The following is a 15,991-nucleotide window of genomic DNA, read 5'->3' as shown; positions in this document are numbered from 1 at the left end:
AGTAGACACAGATGTAATTTGAAGAAGGTGGTGATTTCTGGTAATCAGAAATACACTACTTCTGATCCTAGAGGTAGCCATTAATGGGCACATAATACATGAATTAGTCCAACCCTCAATAATTTGTCTAATGATCCAACTCTAGTAGATATAGATAAATCCAAGAACATTGTTGAGTGGTCAAGGAATATTCAGGTCTTTTGTATTCTATATGCAAAAAAGAAACCTTGAGGTACAGTATATGTGTGGGTAGCTGTGGTCTTGGGAGTCTCAGTTCAACTCAGTGAAGGATGCAGGAACAAGTATCAAACAGCTTCTGGTAATTTCCTTTGTGGAAATGTGGGTGCCCTTGGCTGCATTGGAGCTCTGAGCCAGGGGCGGAGGAAGAGGGGTGCCAGTGGGGCAGGCCATCTTGGGTGTCACCACTGTGGGGGGTGACAAAATGCCGGGCAGCACTCACTGCGGGGCCAGCAGTGTGCCCGAGCCACGTGTCTCTCCTGGGAGTGATGCGGTGGCTTGGGCGCCTGCTGGCTCTGCGCTGCCCCAAATGGTCCGCCCTCCGCCTCCCCCTCAGCTGTAGGGTGGCTGAGTGGGAGGAAACAAGCAGATTCCTTGGAGGCCCTAGAGTGTCCTGCCCCGGTTGGCCCTGTCCCTGGGTGCAGGGATTGCGCGCTGCCCCAGGCACCTAATGGGATTGCTCCGCCGCTGCTCTGAGCATTTCTGTTGGTAGTCACATGTACACAAATGGCCACTGAGTCTGACAGCATGCAGGAAGGTTGAGGTGTTAGAGGCAGGCAAGGCAATCAATGGCAAGTGAAGGCTATGGACTTTATGAATAGCAAGGGAAGGTAATGTGAAAGGAGAAGAAGATGAAGATGGAGGAGGAGGAGGAGGAGGAGGAGGAGGAGGAGGAGGAGGAGGAGGAGGAGGAGGAGGAGGACAGAAGCAAGGCTAAAAGTTTTTGCTTGGAGGCCAGTATATTGGCTATACTGATCTATGTTGTTGTTTGGTCATTTAGTCAGGTCCGACTCTTCGTGACCCCATGGACCATAACACGCCAGGCACTCCTGTCTTCCACTGCCTCCCGCAGCTTGGTCAAACTCATGTTCATAGCTTCAAGAACACTGTCCAACCATCTCGTCCTCTGTCGTCCCCTTCTGATATTCTATACTGATCTATAGACATTGTTAGTTCCCCATTTCCCTGGAGAAATCTTGATGAAATTGGTTTCCTGTATTATTATCATACATTTCATTCTCTGGTTCCAATCGGAATTTATTACCCAGTGTTTACTTTGGGCGTGCAATATTTCAAAAAGGCGAGATAAGTTCCAAAGTGAAGGATTTACATCTTTTATTCCATGCAAGGGGAAGAGACATAAAGAATTGGAAAGTGAAGTTGTAGATAAGGATGTGAAAAACTTATCAGGAGGGAAATGGTGGTGTGAAATTTTAAAGAGGAATGCAAACTTATCCTCATTTAGAGATGATTTACTAGAATGAGGGACACAGGTGGGTTTAGTTGTACACAAGCAGCCTGCACACATTTGTCATGGCATAGTTACTCATCAATGAATTTATTCATTACATATCTCACAGCTTTTTCCATCATGGAACTCAAGGTGGTTGACATGGTGGTCTCCCACCAGACACTGACCAGAGCCAGACCTGCTCATCTTCAACTAAATAGCTGCCTTCTATGCCCTCAGATCATACCATGAAGCCTAAGTGACAAACTTTCTCTGGTTTGGGACCATTGACCTGAGAACAAATAGGAAAGGAGCAGGTAGCACTTTGCCTCTTTTTAAACCTATTTAGAGGGATTTCCAATTACAATTTAATGTTTGATGATTTATCACTTTTTAAATTAATATTGGGAGCCGCCCAGCCAGATGGGTGGGGCATAAATGTATTATTATTATTATTATTATTATTATTATTATTATTATTATTATTATGCACTCATACACAGGGCAGTCTGGAGCAGGTTGGGCACCCTGGCACTGAGGCGCGGAGATCGCTCCGGCGCACCTGCCCTCGCAGCGCCCCGCGCAGCTTCCACACAGCTTCGCTGCACAGCGCCCCGCCTCCCGGCCCAGCGCCCTGGCGCACCGCGCCACCGGGACCTTACCTAGAGCTGGCCCTGCTCATACATACAGATAAGTTACAAGAGAATAGAGTTTTCCCCAGGAACTGAAATGTTTAGAGTTTTTAGAGTGGTTGAAACTCTTCTCTTGCTTACATAGAAACATAGTAAAAAAATAATAAAACATTTTACTATTGTGACCATTTCATTAGATTGAACTTTTCAGAGTACCTGGGTTTGATTAAGCTACATTTGCACTCTGATTTTCTGGTTGTAAATTTTCCATAGCGATGCTAATGAACTTCCCAAATACACCACATTCATTTTCAATCATTTCTTGTGCATCTGTTAGATGAGGTCATAAAACTGTTACACTTCTTCATTCATTCATGCTTGTGCAGAAGCTTCTTTCAGAAGATAAATTTCTATTCAATGACAAAGAACACTAGATTCTATTTCGTTTTTGTTTGGAAGTAGCTGGAGATGAATCTCGCTTCATTCATTCCAGGAAACTTAGCACTAGATGGCATTACATGTAACAAGTTGAACTCTGGGGGTTGAGACTGTTCTGCCGCATCCCACTCTAGTATCAAAGACCTTGTACAGTACAACCATGCCATAGGTTTAAAGCCGTATCATACCACTTTAAGCAGTCATAACTTCCCCCAAAGAACCATGGGAGCTTCAGTTTGTTAAAGGTCCTGAAAGTTGTTAGGTATATAATAGTGCAGATGTGGTCCATGTTTGCACCACTGCCCTATTGCCTGTCTCCTATGTTGCATTTTGATGTTTCCCATTGTAACCTGCACAGGAGAATTATAATGGCTTTCTTCTGTTTTCGTGAACCCTTAGAGATGATAGCTGCGGCTGCTACACCAATTCTGGTTTTCATCTCAGACTTATTTGCATGCCTAGCAACCAAGGGTTAAGGAGAAAGAAAGCAGTGAACAGCAGGTGGTAAGTCCCCTGGAAATATGACTGCGTGAGACTGCAGCATTTGGAGAAGTAAGGGCAGAGGATCCCAGGGAGAAGCTGGGGGGTTGAAGGGCTGTTATGCAACTAGGTTCCACTCAAGGTAGACCTATCTGGAATTAATTGTTTCCCTCAATCTCAATGAGTCTACTTAGGTTGATACAACCAAAGGAGAAGATATATATGGCCACGTTGCCACACACAGTTGATGGGAAACTCACTAGCATTAAATAATGTTTTATTTGATACTACTAGCCTCATACTTGGCATTGCTCAGGAATCCAAAGAGAGAGAAAATCAGTGCAGTTTTCAAAATTCTGAATTGAGGTAGTCGGCTGAATCAATATTAACCATTGATGCCAGCTTAAAACTAGTGCAGTTTTGAAAGGTTCAGTCTGCCACCTTGACTCAAAATAGCATCCAATTATAGCCAAACACAGATATAAACTTGCTCCTTGATCTTAGGAACCATCATGCAGTATTTGGTTAACAAAGTCAATGCAGTTTGGGAAGGTTCAATCCACCATATTGAGTGCATAGTGAAAAGGCAACTTTCCAAAATCTAGAATAGATGCAAGCCCTGCAACTGTTGCTGTTGCATTAAAACCAATCTCCCCTCTCTTGCCTTAATTTCTTCTAGCCGAGCCAAGAAGGACATTAACTTGTTCTTGTTTTGATTTTATTTCTTCTCAGTTAAAAGTGAGCGTATAAAAGATAATGTTCGCAGCATTCAAGCATATGCAGCAATACACATCTTCTGCAGTTGATTAAGCTCTGGAGCTGAGTCATTTAGTATCCACCAAAACTGTTTATTGTAAGTATTCTTCAAGACTGAAAACACTGTTTTTTAATTATGCAGTTTGGGAAAGAACAGAACCGACACACCACAACACTGGCATAAATCACAAGTTACTGTTTTCTTCCCTCGTGAGAAACGGGAAATGCTGCTTCGCCCATCTATATAAACCTTCTTAATGAAGGTTGCTGTGGACTGAGTCAGTGGGAGCCAAAACAGGTTTAGAAATACATAATTCCTGAAGAGTTGCTTCATTACACTGATTAAGAGTGGAATGGGTTGGTGAACCTATTCCTCACTGCCAGAGACCTTACCTGCCTTGAAGATTTCAGATAGTTTTGGTCTGAATTGGTTATTTCAACTCTGTAAAATGGCTTGTCCCCAAAAGGCATGCCTGACTCTTTGGTTGATGGAGAGGGGAGCCAGGTTTCTTGTCCCTGCCTCTGGTCCAAACTATCCACCAGCCTGAGTGAGGCAGCTGTCTCAGGCAGCAGATGCTGGGGAGGTAGAAACAGCATTTCTGCCCTGCACCTCCTAAGTTGGCTTGTTGCCTTGAGGTGATTCAAATAAGTTTCAGGACACACCTGCACTGTACATTTAAAGCACTGTAGTGCTCCCTTAACCATTATTATTTCCTCCAAAGTATCATGGGAACTGTAGTTTGCTAAGGATGATGAGAGTTTTTGGGAGACCTCTAGGAACCTCAAAGAGATACAATTCCCAGATTTCTTCCCTAGGGAGAGGGACTGGTTCTTAAACCATTCTAGCATTATAGCTCTTTTTTAAAAAATATTTTTATTAACGGTTTTCTCAGTTTACAAAGATGTGTACAATGTCTCTCATAACATTTTTACAGATCAGTTTCAATTGTTGAGACATTGGGGAGGAAAAGGGGGAGAGCGGTAGATAAGGGCTCTTTGAAGGGAATAGCGGTTACCACTTTAGCACTCTTAACAAAACTGCAATTCTCAAGGTTCTTTAGGAGAAGCCATGACTGTTGTTTATCATGGTGGTTTAAGTGTATAGAGCAGATGAGGCCTAAACTAGATGTGACGTTGGCTCCTGTACATAGAATATGGGCACCATCTTGACCTTCATCTCAGGAAGCAAAATGTTTGTGGCCTGACTGGCCCTGTCTGCTTTCCCCACCCCGACCCCCATTTATTGTTTTATTATTACCGGTAATTTTTGTAACGTTGCTCGGTTTGCAAGCAAATGTGTGGGCTAGGACAGCCCAGCATAATAATGTTTTTGCAGGATTCTAAATGTGGTAATTACTATACAAGTCATCATCATCATCATCATCATCATCAATTTGCATAACATGTCTCTCTTTGTGCAGTAACACAAAGCAGGGTTATTTGGGAGTGATGGAATGAGAGCAAAAGCTGCAGGGTCGCTTAATTCCTTTGGTTGCCCCAAAGAATTCTCTACAAACACAACCTCCACCCCCATCATTTTCTAGCTACTCTCAAAGCCAAACTATAAATCATCCATAGAAATAATATGAGATGCTGTAGTTTCGGAGCTGTTTGGAAAGTTTCAGTATATATTGTCCAGGTTTCAGGGAGTTCATGTTGAGATTTCATGATGCATATATCATTTTTGGCAGGGCTGAAGTCTGTGCTAGTTGCTTTTCACAGCAAGAATGAACTTTCCCAAGGTATACAAGTGCAGTAATATTGTCTATAATGTACAGCCTTGTCCATGAATGTTCAGAATGGAGCATCCTGTTAACTGGGTGGCTAATATGCCTAGGACATTTTTTTATGGTCCACATGAGTGACAGAGAATGTGGACCAGCAGCCACAAGTAGCCTGGATGAGGTCAAACCAGCCAATCAGGAGTTGGCCTTGGTAAACTGATTAAACTTCTGGAAATGAGCAAGGAGATGCCTAGCAGGGCTAACACGATTTATGGACAGTGTAGGATGCTATTTCAGTGGGTCAAAGTGAGTATGCTATTCAACCGTACCTCATTTGTGATGATCTAGTCACATCTTTAAAATTTTCTGAATAAATATCAAGTTGCAAAAGCTCACTAAAATAATAATAGTAACCCTTCCTAGAAACGTGTGGCATTTCTTCCCTTTGCACAAATATGCTTTTAGTGTTCCCCACATCAAGAGGATTTTTATATATTATTTCTTTATTTTATTTATATCCCACCTTTCTTCCAAGGAGCTTAAGGTGGTGATACATAGGCTTCCTCTTCCCCATGTTATCCTCACAACAACCTAGTGAGGTAGGTTAGGTTGGGAGGCAGTGACTGGTTCTATGCCACCCCATAATAATAATAATAATAATAATAATAATAATAATGTTTTTAAATTATTATAAATAATTTATAAATAATAACACTACTCTGAGCAGCTCCCAATAGAATATTAAAAACATGATAAAACATCACACATTAAAATCTTCCCTAAACAGGGCTGCCTTCAGATGTCTTCTAAAAGTCAGACAGTTGTTTATTTCCTTGACATCTGATGGGAAGGCATTCCACTACCGAGAAGGCCCTCTGCCTGGTTCCCAGTAACCTCACTTCTCGCAGTGAGGGAACTGCCAGAAGGCCCTCAGAGCTGGACCTCAGGGGTGGCCCTCTAGTCCTCTCTGTCTGGCCCTTAGAACAATGGGGGCGGGTAGAGACACTCCTTCAGGTATACTGGGCTGAGGCCGTTTAGAGCTTTAAAGATCAGCACCTTTATGGCAGACAGGGGATTCGAACCCTAGTCTCCCAGGTCTTAGTCCAACACTCTAACCACTATACCACACTGGTTCTCATGCAAGTCATGCAAGGATGCAAGGCCAACAGTGCTGAGGACTGCTGCATATCAATGGAGGGCTTATAATCAATTTCAGTTGACCGAAGTGGCAAACCTGTGATTTGTCATCCATGTGAGATATTTGGGATCTTGTTTTCTATGAGGAACAGCTTGTCATATTGAAGAATATCCACCATTGTGGGTAGGGCATAGTTCAGACTGCATGGTAGAAGGGGAAAAGCTGAGCTGGTCCTCCACCAGGCTATTGCAGTGCTGCTCTGAGTAATTAAAACATGAACGAGGCTGTCAGTGGATGCTAGAAACTGCCATCTTCTAAAGTGGTTGTATGATTGCACAGCATAGTAAGGAATCACCTGATAAATGGTTGTCTTGTGTTTCCCAAATGGACAGATGAAATTGTGTTGCAGAGTAGTGCTTGGTCTTTTGTCATCAGGCTGTGTGGCTCCTCTCTGAAATGACTATGGTCACATCCACACCATTCATTTAAAGTGCTCTTATGCCACTTAAACAGCTGTGGAGATTCCTGGGAACTGTAGTTTGTTAAGGATACTGAGAAGTATAGCTTTTAAGGTCCAGCATCCTTAACAAACTACAGTTCCCAGGAATTTCCACAGCTGTTTAACTGGTATAAGAGTGTGGATATGGCCTAGATCCTGTGTAAGACCAATGACTTTAGAACTGTTGTTTAAGACATTCTGTAAAAATATCCAGGCTTCCATATTCGGCTTCCCATTTTTACAGCTGTCTAGAATCCCATTTCAGAAATCAGTTGTCATGATTTCGTTGTCAAAAATGTCAAGCATTTCACAGCCATAACCCAGTAGCAGCAGTATTAGAGCAGAGTCACACTTTGCTGATTGAACCAGGTAGAAAAGGAGCCTATTTGAGTGGAGAAATGCATGTTCAGCGTGGTGAATAATTAACAGCATGCATGTGATGGAAATAGCTGGGTTTCCCTGCATCAAAAATAGAAGCAGCAATTAGGAGAGGATTATGCCCTAACGTCAACATTTAATGCAAGGAAACCTGGCTATGCAAGGCTGCATCCCTATACTCACTTACCTGAGAGGAAGCCCCATTGAACTTAGCAGAACTTGCTTCTGAGTAGATATGTTTACACTAGACATCCATAGCAGGGGTGGGAAACCTCAGACCTGGGGCCAAGAGTGGCCCTCCAGTCCTCTCTGTCTGGCCCTTAGAACTCTCTCCAGCCCACACTCCTCAGTGACCCTGCTTCACTCTCCAGGGATTTTGGTCTGGCTGGCCTGTTTTCATGAACCCTGATATTGCCTTTTGTTTGGTTGGAGTGTAGAGAGGGGGTTGTGAGTGTGTGTAGAAACTAGTCTAGTGTACAAAGGTAAAATATAAATGTCTTGTTCGGTCTCATTTTTGACTCTGGCATGTGGCACTTGGGAAGTTGCCTGGAAGTGATTGTGGCCATTGGGATGGAAAAAAGTTTCACACACCCCTCATCTGTAGGATTGTACATTTATTTATTTAACTGCTTTATTTGTTACAGGTAGGTAGCCGTGTTGGTCTGATGCAGTCAAAACAAAATAAAAAAATCCTTCCAGTAGCACCTTAGAGACCAACTCATGCACACGAAAGCTCATACCTATGACAAACTTAGTTGGTTTCTAAGGTGCTACTGGAAGGATTTTTTAAATTTTGTTTTGCTTTATTTGTGTGTGTCTGCGTGTCTGTCTGTCTGCGTGTCTGTCTGTCTGTCTGTCTGTCTGTCTGTCTGTCTGTCTGTCTCTCTCTCTCTCTCTCTCTCTCTCTCTCTCTCTCTCTCTCTCTGTGTGTGTGTGTGTGCTCCTTTGGGGAATGTAATGCAGGCCAAAGAGAGCACCCTGCATTAAATGCCTGCTTAATTTCCCGTTGATTTGTTCATTCTCTCTTCATCCTTTCAGTCAGCGGCATTCAGAAGCATTTAGCCTCTACGTCTTTTCAAGGTCAAGGCTGATGCTATATGTGCTTGGAAATCACATGCCTCAGTCATATTACATGGCACTGTGAGGCGGCGAGGCAATGAAGCCATGTGCACAGGGACCACAGCAGCCTCACGATGTCACAGCGATGAGGCAACCAAAGACGATCAGCTCTCATGAATCAGACTGCTCCAAGAGGAGGCAGCACAGCTTGGTCTCCAGACGGTGAGCCAGGCGAGTGGAGAAGAGCTGGGGTTTCTGTCTGCTTTATTTTGTGATCTCTTCTTATTTACAAAAAAAAATGGAAGGAAGCCAGAGATGCATTCTGCCCCCCTCCCCGTTTCACTCACTCTGAGATTCATTCTGATGATTTATTTGTATTGCATCTAGAATCTACTTTGCAGTCATTAATTAGTACCCAGGAACTAATTAGTTTTCCAGGTAGGCAAGCTGAGTGGGCAACTTGTCTTGTGTCAAGCCAGCCTGCGTTTGGCACATAATGTTCCATGACCCTTAAGCCAGGAAGGAGCCGTTCGTGGAGAATGGCATCAGATAAAGAGCAATCAGGAAAACGGAATGGGAGATCAATGGTCTACTGAGCCCATTTTCCTCAATGACAGTAGCCTTAATTTCTTGCCAGCATTTGTCAGGTCACCTCACCCTGGCTTTTGTTGTGAAGCACAGTGGTAAAAAAACCGAAATGAAAACAACTATGATGTTCTGTGTCTTAGACAATAAAGTATAGAATGTATCGAATGTAAATGAGGGAGGGGGGGGATACAGCACCATCATTATACATGGGGCTGAAAGCCAAAAGCATGGGTCCCTGTCCAGCGCGGGTGGGGGGGGCAGCCGTGATAGCACCCCACTGGGATCGCGCTGCTGGGGGAAGTGCACTCCCCCCGCACTCCTATTCCTCCACCAGTGTCCCTGTCCCAAGGCACCTCCAGTCTGCATTTCAACAGTGTCAGAACCCAAATGGGGCATAGCTGCCAAGTTCTGGCCTGAGAAATAAGGGACTGGGCCGGAAGTAGCGCTGCCGCCATTTTGGAACTGGGCGGAGCATGCTCAGAAGCTACTTTTGATGCTGTTCTGCCCTGTTCCAAAATGGCCACTGCACCAGAAGTCACGATGCAGCCATTTTGGAACTGGGCAAAGCAGCATCAAAAGTCGCTTCTGAGCATGCTCCGCCCAGTTCCAAAATGGCTGCCACACCAGAATAAACCGGGGGATAAAAAAAATCTGTTTTTCCGGCTGGGGACAGCTGGAAAAACGGGGGTTTCCTGGGGAATACGGGAGACCTGGCTGCTATGATATTGGGGGGGGGGGGAAGGCAAGATAACAACAGATGAATGTCAGTGGATACAGTTAGAATCATTGAATCATAGAATTATAGAGTTGGAAGGAACCCTAAGGGTCATCTAGTCTGACCCCATGCAATGCAGGAATCTCAGCTAAATCGTTCATGACAGATGGCCATCCACCTCTGCTTAGAAACCTCCAAGGAAGCAGAGTCCACCACCTCCTGTGGGAGACCACTCCTTTGTCAAACAACTCTTACTGTCAGAAAGTTTTTCCTGATGTTTAGTTGGAATCTCCTTTCTTTGTAACTTGAAGTGTAACTTGTATCAATAGTGTTATAAAAAGAAAAACTGCTCCCTTTCCCTTGTGGGGTACCCAAGAGCCTGTATAGCGTCCTTAAGTGGGTTCTCTATCTGCAGGAGAAAACAACAGAGGCCAAGCAGAGAATATTGAGAAGCAAAGCAGCTAGTAAGCATGATCTTTTATTAAACTGTTGCAACAGGATCCCCTACTCACCCCACGCAGGGAGGGAGGAGAAGAACCCAGAACAATGTTACGTAAGCTCTTATATAGACTTTTGAAATTGCCTACCCTGTAGGCAATGCTCAAGACCACCCCCCAAAACATCATACATGCATCACAAAAAGGAGGCGGTCCGTAGCAGAAATACATCACAGGGGGCCAGTCTACCACAGAAATCTTGACTTCCAGCAAACCTGACAATGGTCAATCATTGCTCTACCTAGGCAGCCTGGCCATTCTTTTGTGATGATAAATGCTTTAATTCCTGAACCCAGGTCACAGGCTCACCCTATTCATACACACATATGTCCTTACGTTAGGTAAGCAAAAGACAATGGGGAGGATTTCCCATTTCCTTCCTCCTTGCAGAGAAATATTTGAGGTCAATTTGGGAGAGTCAAAATGGTTTCAGGATTGCTCTCCTGTACTATTTCAGAAACGTGGTTTATATACTTATGTATGTGTTTGCCTTGTAAATTTATTAACAGGTGATTTATATATATAAGACCTTAGAATTCCTATAACAATAGACAATATGTGGGAGAGCACTGCTGTGGAATGAGTCCCACACAGCTTGGTATTTTTATATGTGACTAGCTGGCCCTGCCACGCATTGCTGTGGCTAATCCCTGTGACTGCCCCCACCCCGTGCTGATCCATGACATATCCCATCCCCTCCTCCCCCCACCCCCGGCTTATCCCTGTGATTCCCCCCACCCTGTCCCGACCCATGACGGATCACGCCCCCTCTTTCCCACACCTCCTGGGTCATCCCTGTGACTGGCCCCACTGTGTCCTGACCTATCCTGTCCCCCCCCCCACCCCCACCCAGGCAAGTCAGTATCTCCATTCAGCCTAGTTTGTAAAGGCTTCGGCCTAGTATGTAAACTGCAGCCGAGGTGCTGTTGAGAGGGATGTTTTTATAGGTGCAGTACCAGTGTAGCCACCGCTAGAGGGCTTTCCCCAGCATGCATTTTCGTCTCAGTGGTGTGTTTTGAAACATTGGGTTTTGGGGGTTTTACGTGGCACAGGTCTTAGCAAACTTTATAAGAGCCTTCGGACATTTGCTTGGGACGTTGTGTCCAAATTTGAACTCAATCGGTCATGCGGTTTCAGAGAAAAGTGGATAATAACCCACATGCCCAGTTTACATATAGATAGATAGATAGATATAGATATAGATATAGATATAGATATAGATATAGATATAGATATAGATATGTGCTTGGTGTTGTACTCAGGCCTCATTTTCATTATGGAAGAAGACTTAAGGATTATGCCCATTTCTTCTCCCCTCTGCCCTGAAATAGGTTGGTTATGTGAATCTTGCATTCATTATCCTAAATAATCGTCCAGTATTAATTTGGAAAGGCTCGTTTGGAATGTGCTGCTGGAATGCTCTAAACCTTTGTGTGCTTGGGGAAAGGTCTTGCTTCCCCTGGGGGGTCTATAGTGCTGCTAAGGCATTACTTGTTTGCAGTTATTGGGAAGCAGAATTAAAGGTATTACAAAATCCCTTAATCTATAGAATTAGTGTGATGTGATATTATCCAGGAGCACTCTTGCCAAAGGTCTGAGCCTTGTAAAAGGTTCACTCCAGAGCTGGGTCAAAATTTATCAGAAGACTTCCTTTTCGGATGAAGAGTTTGGAGATTAGCTAGCTAAACAAAAAAATAAATGTCTGCCTTGCATAATGTTCTTCTACAGTTTTCCACCTTTTTGTGTGGTTTGTCTTCCATAATCACTCCCTCTTGTGATGGTAGCATAAAAACAATGCCAGACTAACCAGAACCAGACCAACTAAAATTTGAAAACCTGGAAAAGCAAGGATGGAAGTTGCAGAAAACAGGTTAGGTGTGGAAACAATTAAGATTAATCTGAAATAATTTCAATTAATGTTTGCAAATGCACAGTATTTTTCTTTTTACAAAATAACACATTGAGGCTAATGATGACATATTTCAGTGTACCAAAGGTAGCAAAGAGCTCTCCTGGGTAAAGAAGAAACAACTTTTGTGAATACAAAAATGAAAATGTTCTTCTTGGACTTGGCCATCACTGGCAAAAGTGCCTTTAAAAGGAGATGGAGAGCATGTCAATATAATAAATGGGTTCTTATAGGATATTCCAGATGAGTCCAAATGGAAGATCCTTTTATCAAGGTGTTTAAAAGCTCTACCAATTTTATATTCATTTTCCAGAAAAAAAATGAGATAATATGTGGACAGTTTATCTATCTCCACTAATGTTTTTGCAAGATTATAAAATAAAGGTTGTTGCTGCAGGAAGCAAAATTGCTTCCCTGTACCTCCCCATTCTTGTATTTGCTGTATTTTGTAAAACCTTTCCTTTCTAATAGCCACCTTAAAATATTATTTTATTTCGTCCATTGAAACCAATTTATTTGCTTGGCTACCAAAGACCAGTGCACAACATCACTACACTTCTACTCTGCGTCATGGCTCCGCATTGGTTTCCCATCAAGCACACACGCATGTGTGCGCGCAAACACACAAACGTTTATTTCCCCCAACTGCTCTCTTTGTAATAAATGGCATATTTAAAGTCAAAGCACCTGGAAGGAGGCAAGAAACCATTGTGGGACCCTGATTGAAAGTGTGGCCATTGGTGTTAGATTGGAGCCATGCAGGGATGCTTTTTCTTCAAAGTGAAGGTGGCGAAGTGAAGAATATAAGATGAGTCGTTTGGATCAGGCCAGTGGTCCAACAAGACCACCATCCTGTTCTCACAGTGGCCACCAAGATGCCTGAAGGAAACCCTCAAGAGCCCCAGAGCAAGAATACTCTCTCCTCCTGCTGTTTCAGTTATGTGTGGTTAATTCAGCTTGTAGGTTTGGCCCTCAAATGGGCACACAACCTTAAAGGCTCTTTCTCACTTTCTATCCTGCATTAAGAACACCAGGCAGTTGTCAGTCCCAGGCAAAGTCAGGACTGAACTCGCCTGTAAGTTTTGTGCAGCCCCACCCGGCAAAATGCTGCCCCATGTAATTTCTCCATGACATCTGGATTTTATCATTGCCACAGAAAAATCAATTAATTAGCAAAAGGAAATGGTCCATTTGGATTAAACGAGGGAGGTGTTTTAATGAGGATGACAACATGCGGATGCTGTGAAGAAAAAAATGCATGCATGAGCATTGCCATGTCTAAGGAGAACTGCTCCCGGAAATTATACATATTATAATCATTCCAGCAATAGGAAGAAAAAAATAATTGGAGGAATATATTTGGTATTTCAGAAATATAGGAATGGTGGATCCCAGTAAATAATTTATATGTCATTTTATATGCCAAATCATTTGCATTTCATATCTGAAATCTTTCCTGGTTAAAATACTCATACGTAGTATTGGATAAGGACATAAGGCAAGCCCTGCTGGATCAGGCCAATGCCCCATCTAGGTCAGCATCCTGTTCTCACAGTGATCAACTAGATCCCTCTGGGAAGTGTGCAAGAGGTGCAGGAGCACAACAGCACTCACTAGTGTTGGATATACCACTATACAGATTTTGGTCTGCTCCAGGGGCCACCCCCATTTGGTTCACCATTCCATCACTTCCTTTGACTGCAGTTCACCAACATTGTCCCTATTTTTCAACAAATGCCACTCATCTGCATACCATGCACAACTCAAACCTTATGTAGTAGAATCGCAGAATTGTAGAGTTGGAAATACAGGGGTCTATAAATGACATTCACATAAAATGTGTATTTCTACAGGTGGAAAACCTGAGGAGAGACTCTGTGTATGCATATGGGTGTCACTGCTCCCTGCTGGAGTGAGATGGAACTGCTATCATCTGACAAAGGATTTAAGGAACTAGAACGTAGAATTGAGGTTTTATTCAGCACCATGGACAGGGACCAAAAGCTTCCTTGGGTTCCACATTGACACTACCCTTGTTTTGAGCAATACTAGTTTGCAGTGACCATTAGCAGACACAGAGGTGTAAAATCAGCCCCAGGGCTAATGCAGAACTTAGCTTTGCCTACAGACACATGAAGTGGGGTATCTGAACAATTTTTATGAACTAGGTTTCGATAATAATGAATAATTGGGGCTATGGGGCTACTTCTCACAAGGTCCTTCTTGATAATAAAGGCTGGTATGTTGCTCCAGGGGTCTTCAACACAGTGCCCACAGATTCACATGTGCTCGCAGTGGCATTTCCTTGTGCCAAAAGGTTCCCTCCTCCTTCTTTGAGCCTATTATCTCCAGGCATACGCAAGATCATCCCAGACAAGGCAAGGACCTCCGTTGCACTTCTTCTAAAGCACACTTCTCCTTCAAAAGTGCCTGTGACTGATTCATTCTTTCACTCCACACACACACACACACACACACACACACTGTACACTGCAGATGTAATTAGTCTGTCATTGATGCTGACTCACAGTTTGTTGCCATGCATTATCTCTATTCTCACACACTCCTCCTTTGGTCACCAACTTTGGTCTGTTTTAGGAGAGTTGGGTTGTCCACAAAATGTCTGCAGCCTGGTGGAGAGGGGGGGAACAGAGACACAAACCAAGCAGACTGCCACAAATGAATGTGGGCCTCATTTAAAATGGTATTATTTAACCTGTATTAGATTACTTCCATGTTATTAATCTAAAATTTGCATAATTCTTGGCATGATGCAGACAGAAATTTAATCTGTTCATCAACAAAGACAGTCTCTCACTTACGATTTCTTTAATTGAGTCACAGGCCTAGCAGGTATCCTCCTTGCCCCACATGAGGAAGTTTCAAATATGCAAACCTCCTCTCCACCTACAGTCAGACTGAAATGGTCCAGTCCACAAACACTTTAATCACTCAGAGAGCTTGTTGTTTAAACCAGGAGCAGGCAGTCTTCAGGCTTGTTGCATCAACCTCATTTTTTTTAAAAAAAATTTCTGAAAACTAAAACTCCAAGGTCTACCAACCAAAACTAGGTACAAAAGAGATAAATTAGAATTAAATAAGAATGTGACAGTGAACACATTGTGTTCAGTACCTGAACTGAGCAGTGCCTACACTGTTTTCACACAAAACTCCTGGCTAACTTCTTCATTTCAGCAGCCTGATTCAGGTGAGGAAGTAGTTGCTTTGTTGCAACTATTGATCAACATTTGGGAGTCAGAAATTTTGGCTGATCTACTTACCGAAAATCAACCAGAGGTCTACTGGTAGATCCCAGACTACCAGCTGCCCATCCCTGGTGTAAACCGTCTTGAGACCATTTGTTTGGATGTATCCTTGCCCTTCTGTCCCCCTGACAGAGCATTTGATGATAGCAGAAGTTTCATTTAGGAAAAGGTTTGATGTGCCTCAGGTGGCAATTGGTGATAGACACAAGTCATGCTGTACCAGTGCTTCTTCTAGAGTTTTGATAGGGACAGATCTGGTTCTTTGGAAGGCATTTCTGATGAGTCACCACTTCACTGCAGGTACAATGCAGGCAGCGATGCAGATTATCATGCCGGCCAGAACTTAGTCTAGAAGAAAGAAGAATGGGAAAGTGCCATGATGAAGAGGTACTGAAGAGGGTCACAGAATCAGGTTGAGAACATAACTCTCAGAGATGGTGCTCA

This window comes from Zootoca vivipara, chromosome 2 (genome assembly GCF_963506605.1).
Source record: "Zootoca vivipara chromosome 2, rZooViv1.1, whole genome shotgun sequence".
Classification (NCBI taxonomy): Eukaryota; Metazoa; Chordata; class Lepidosauria; order Squamata; family Lacertidae; genus Zootoca; species Zootoca vivipara.
The sequence above is the reverse complement of the archived record's forward strand: the minus strand, read 5'-3'. Positions refer to the sequence as shown.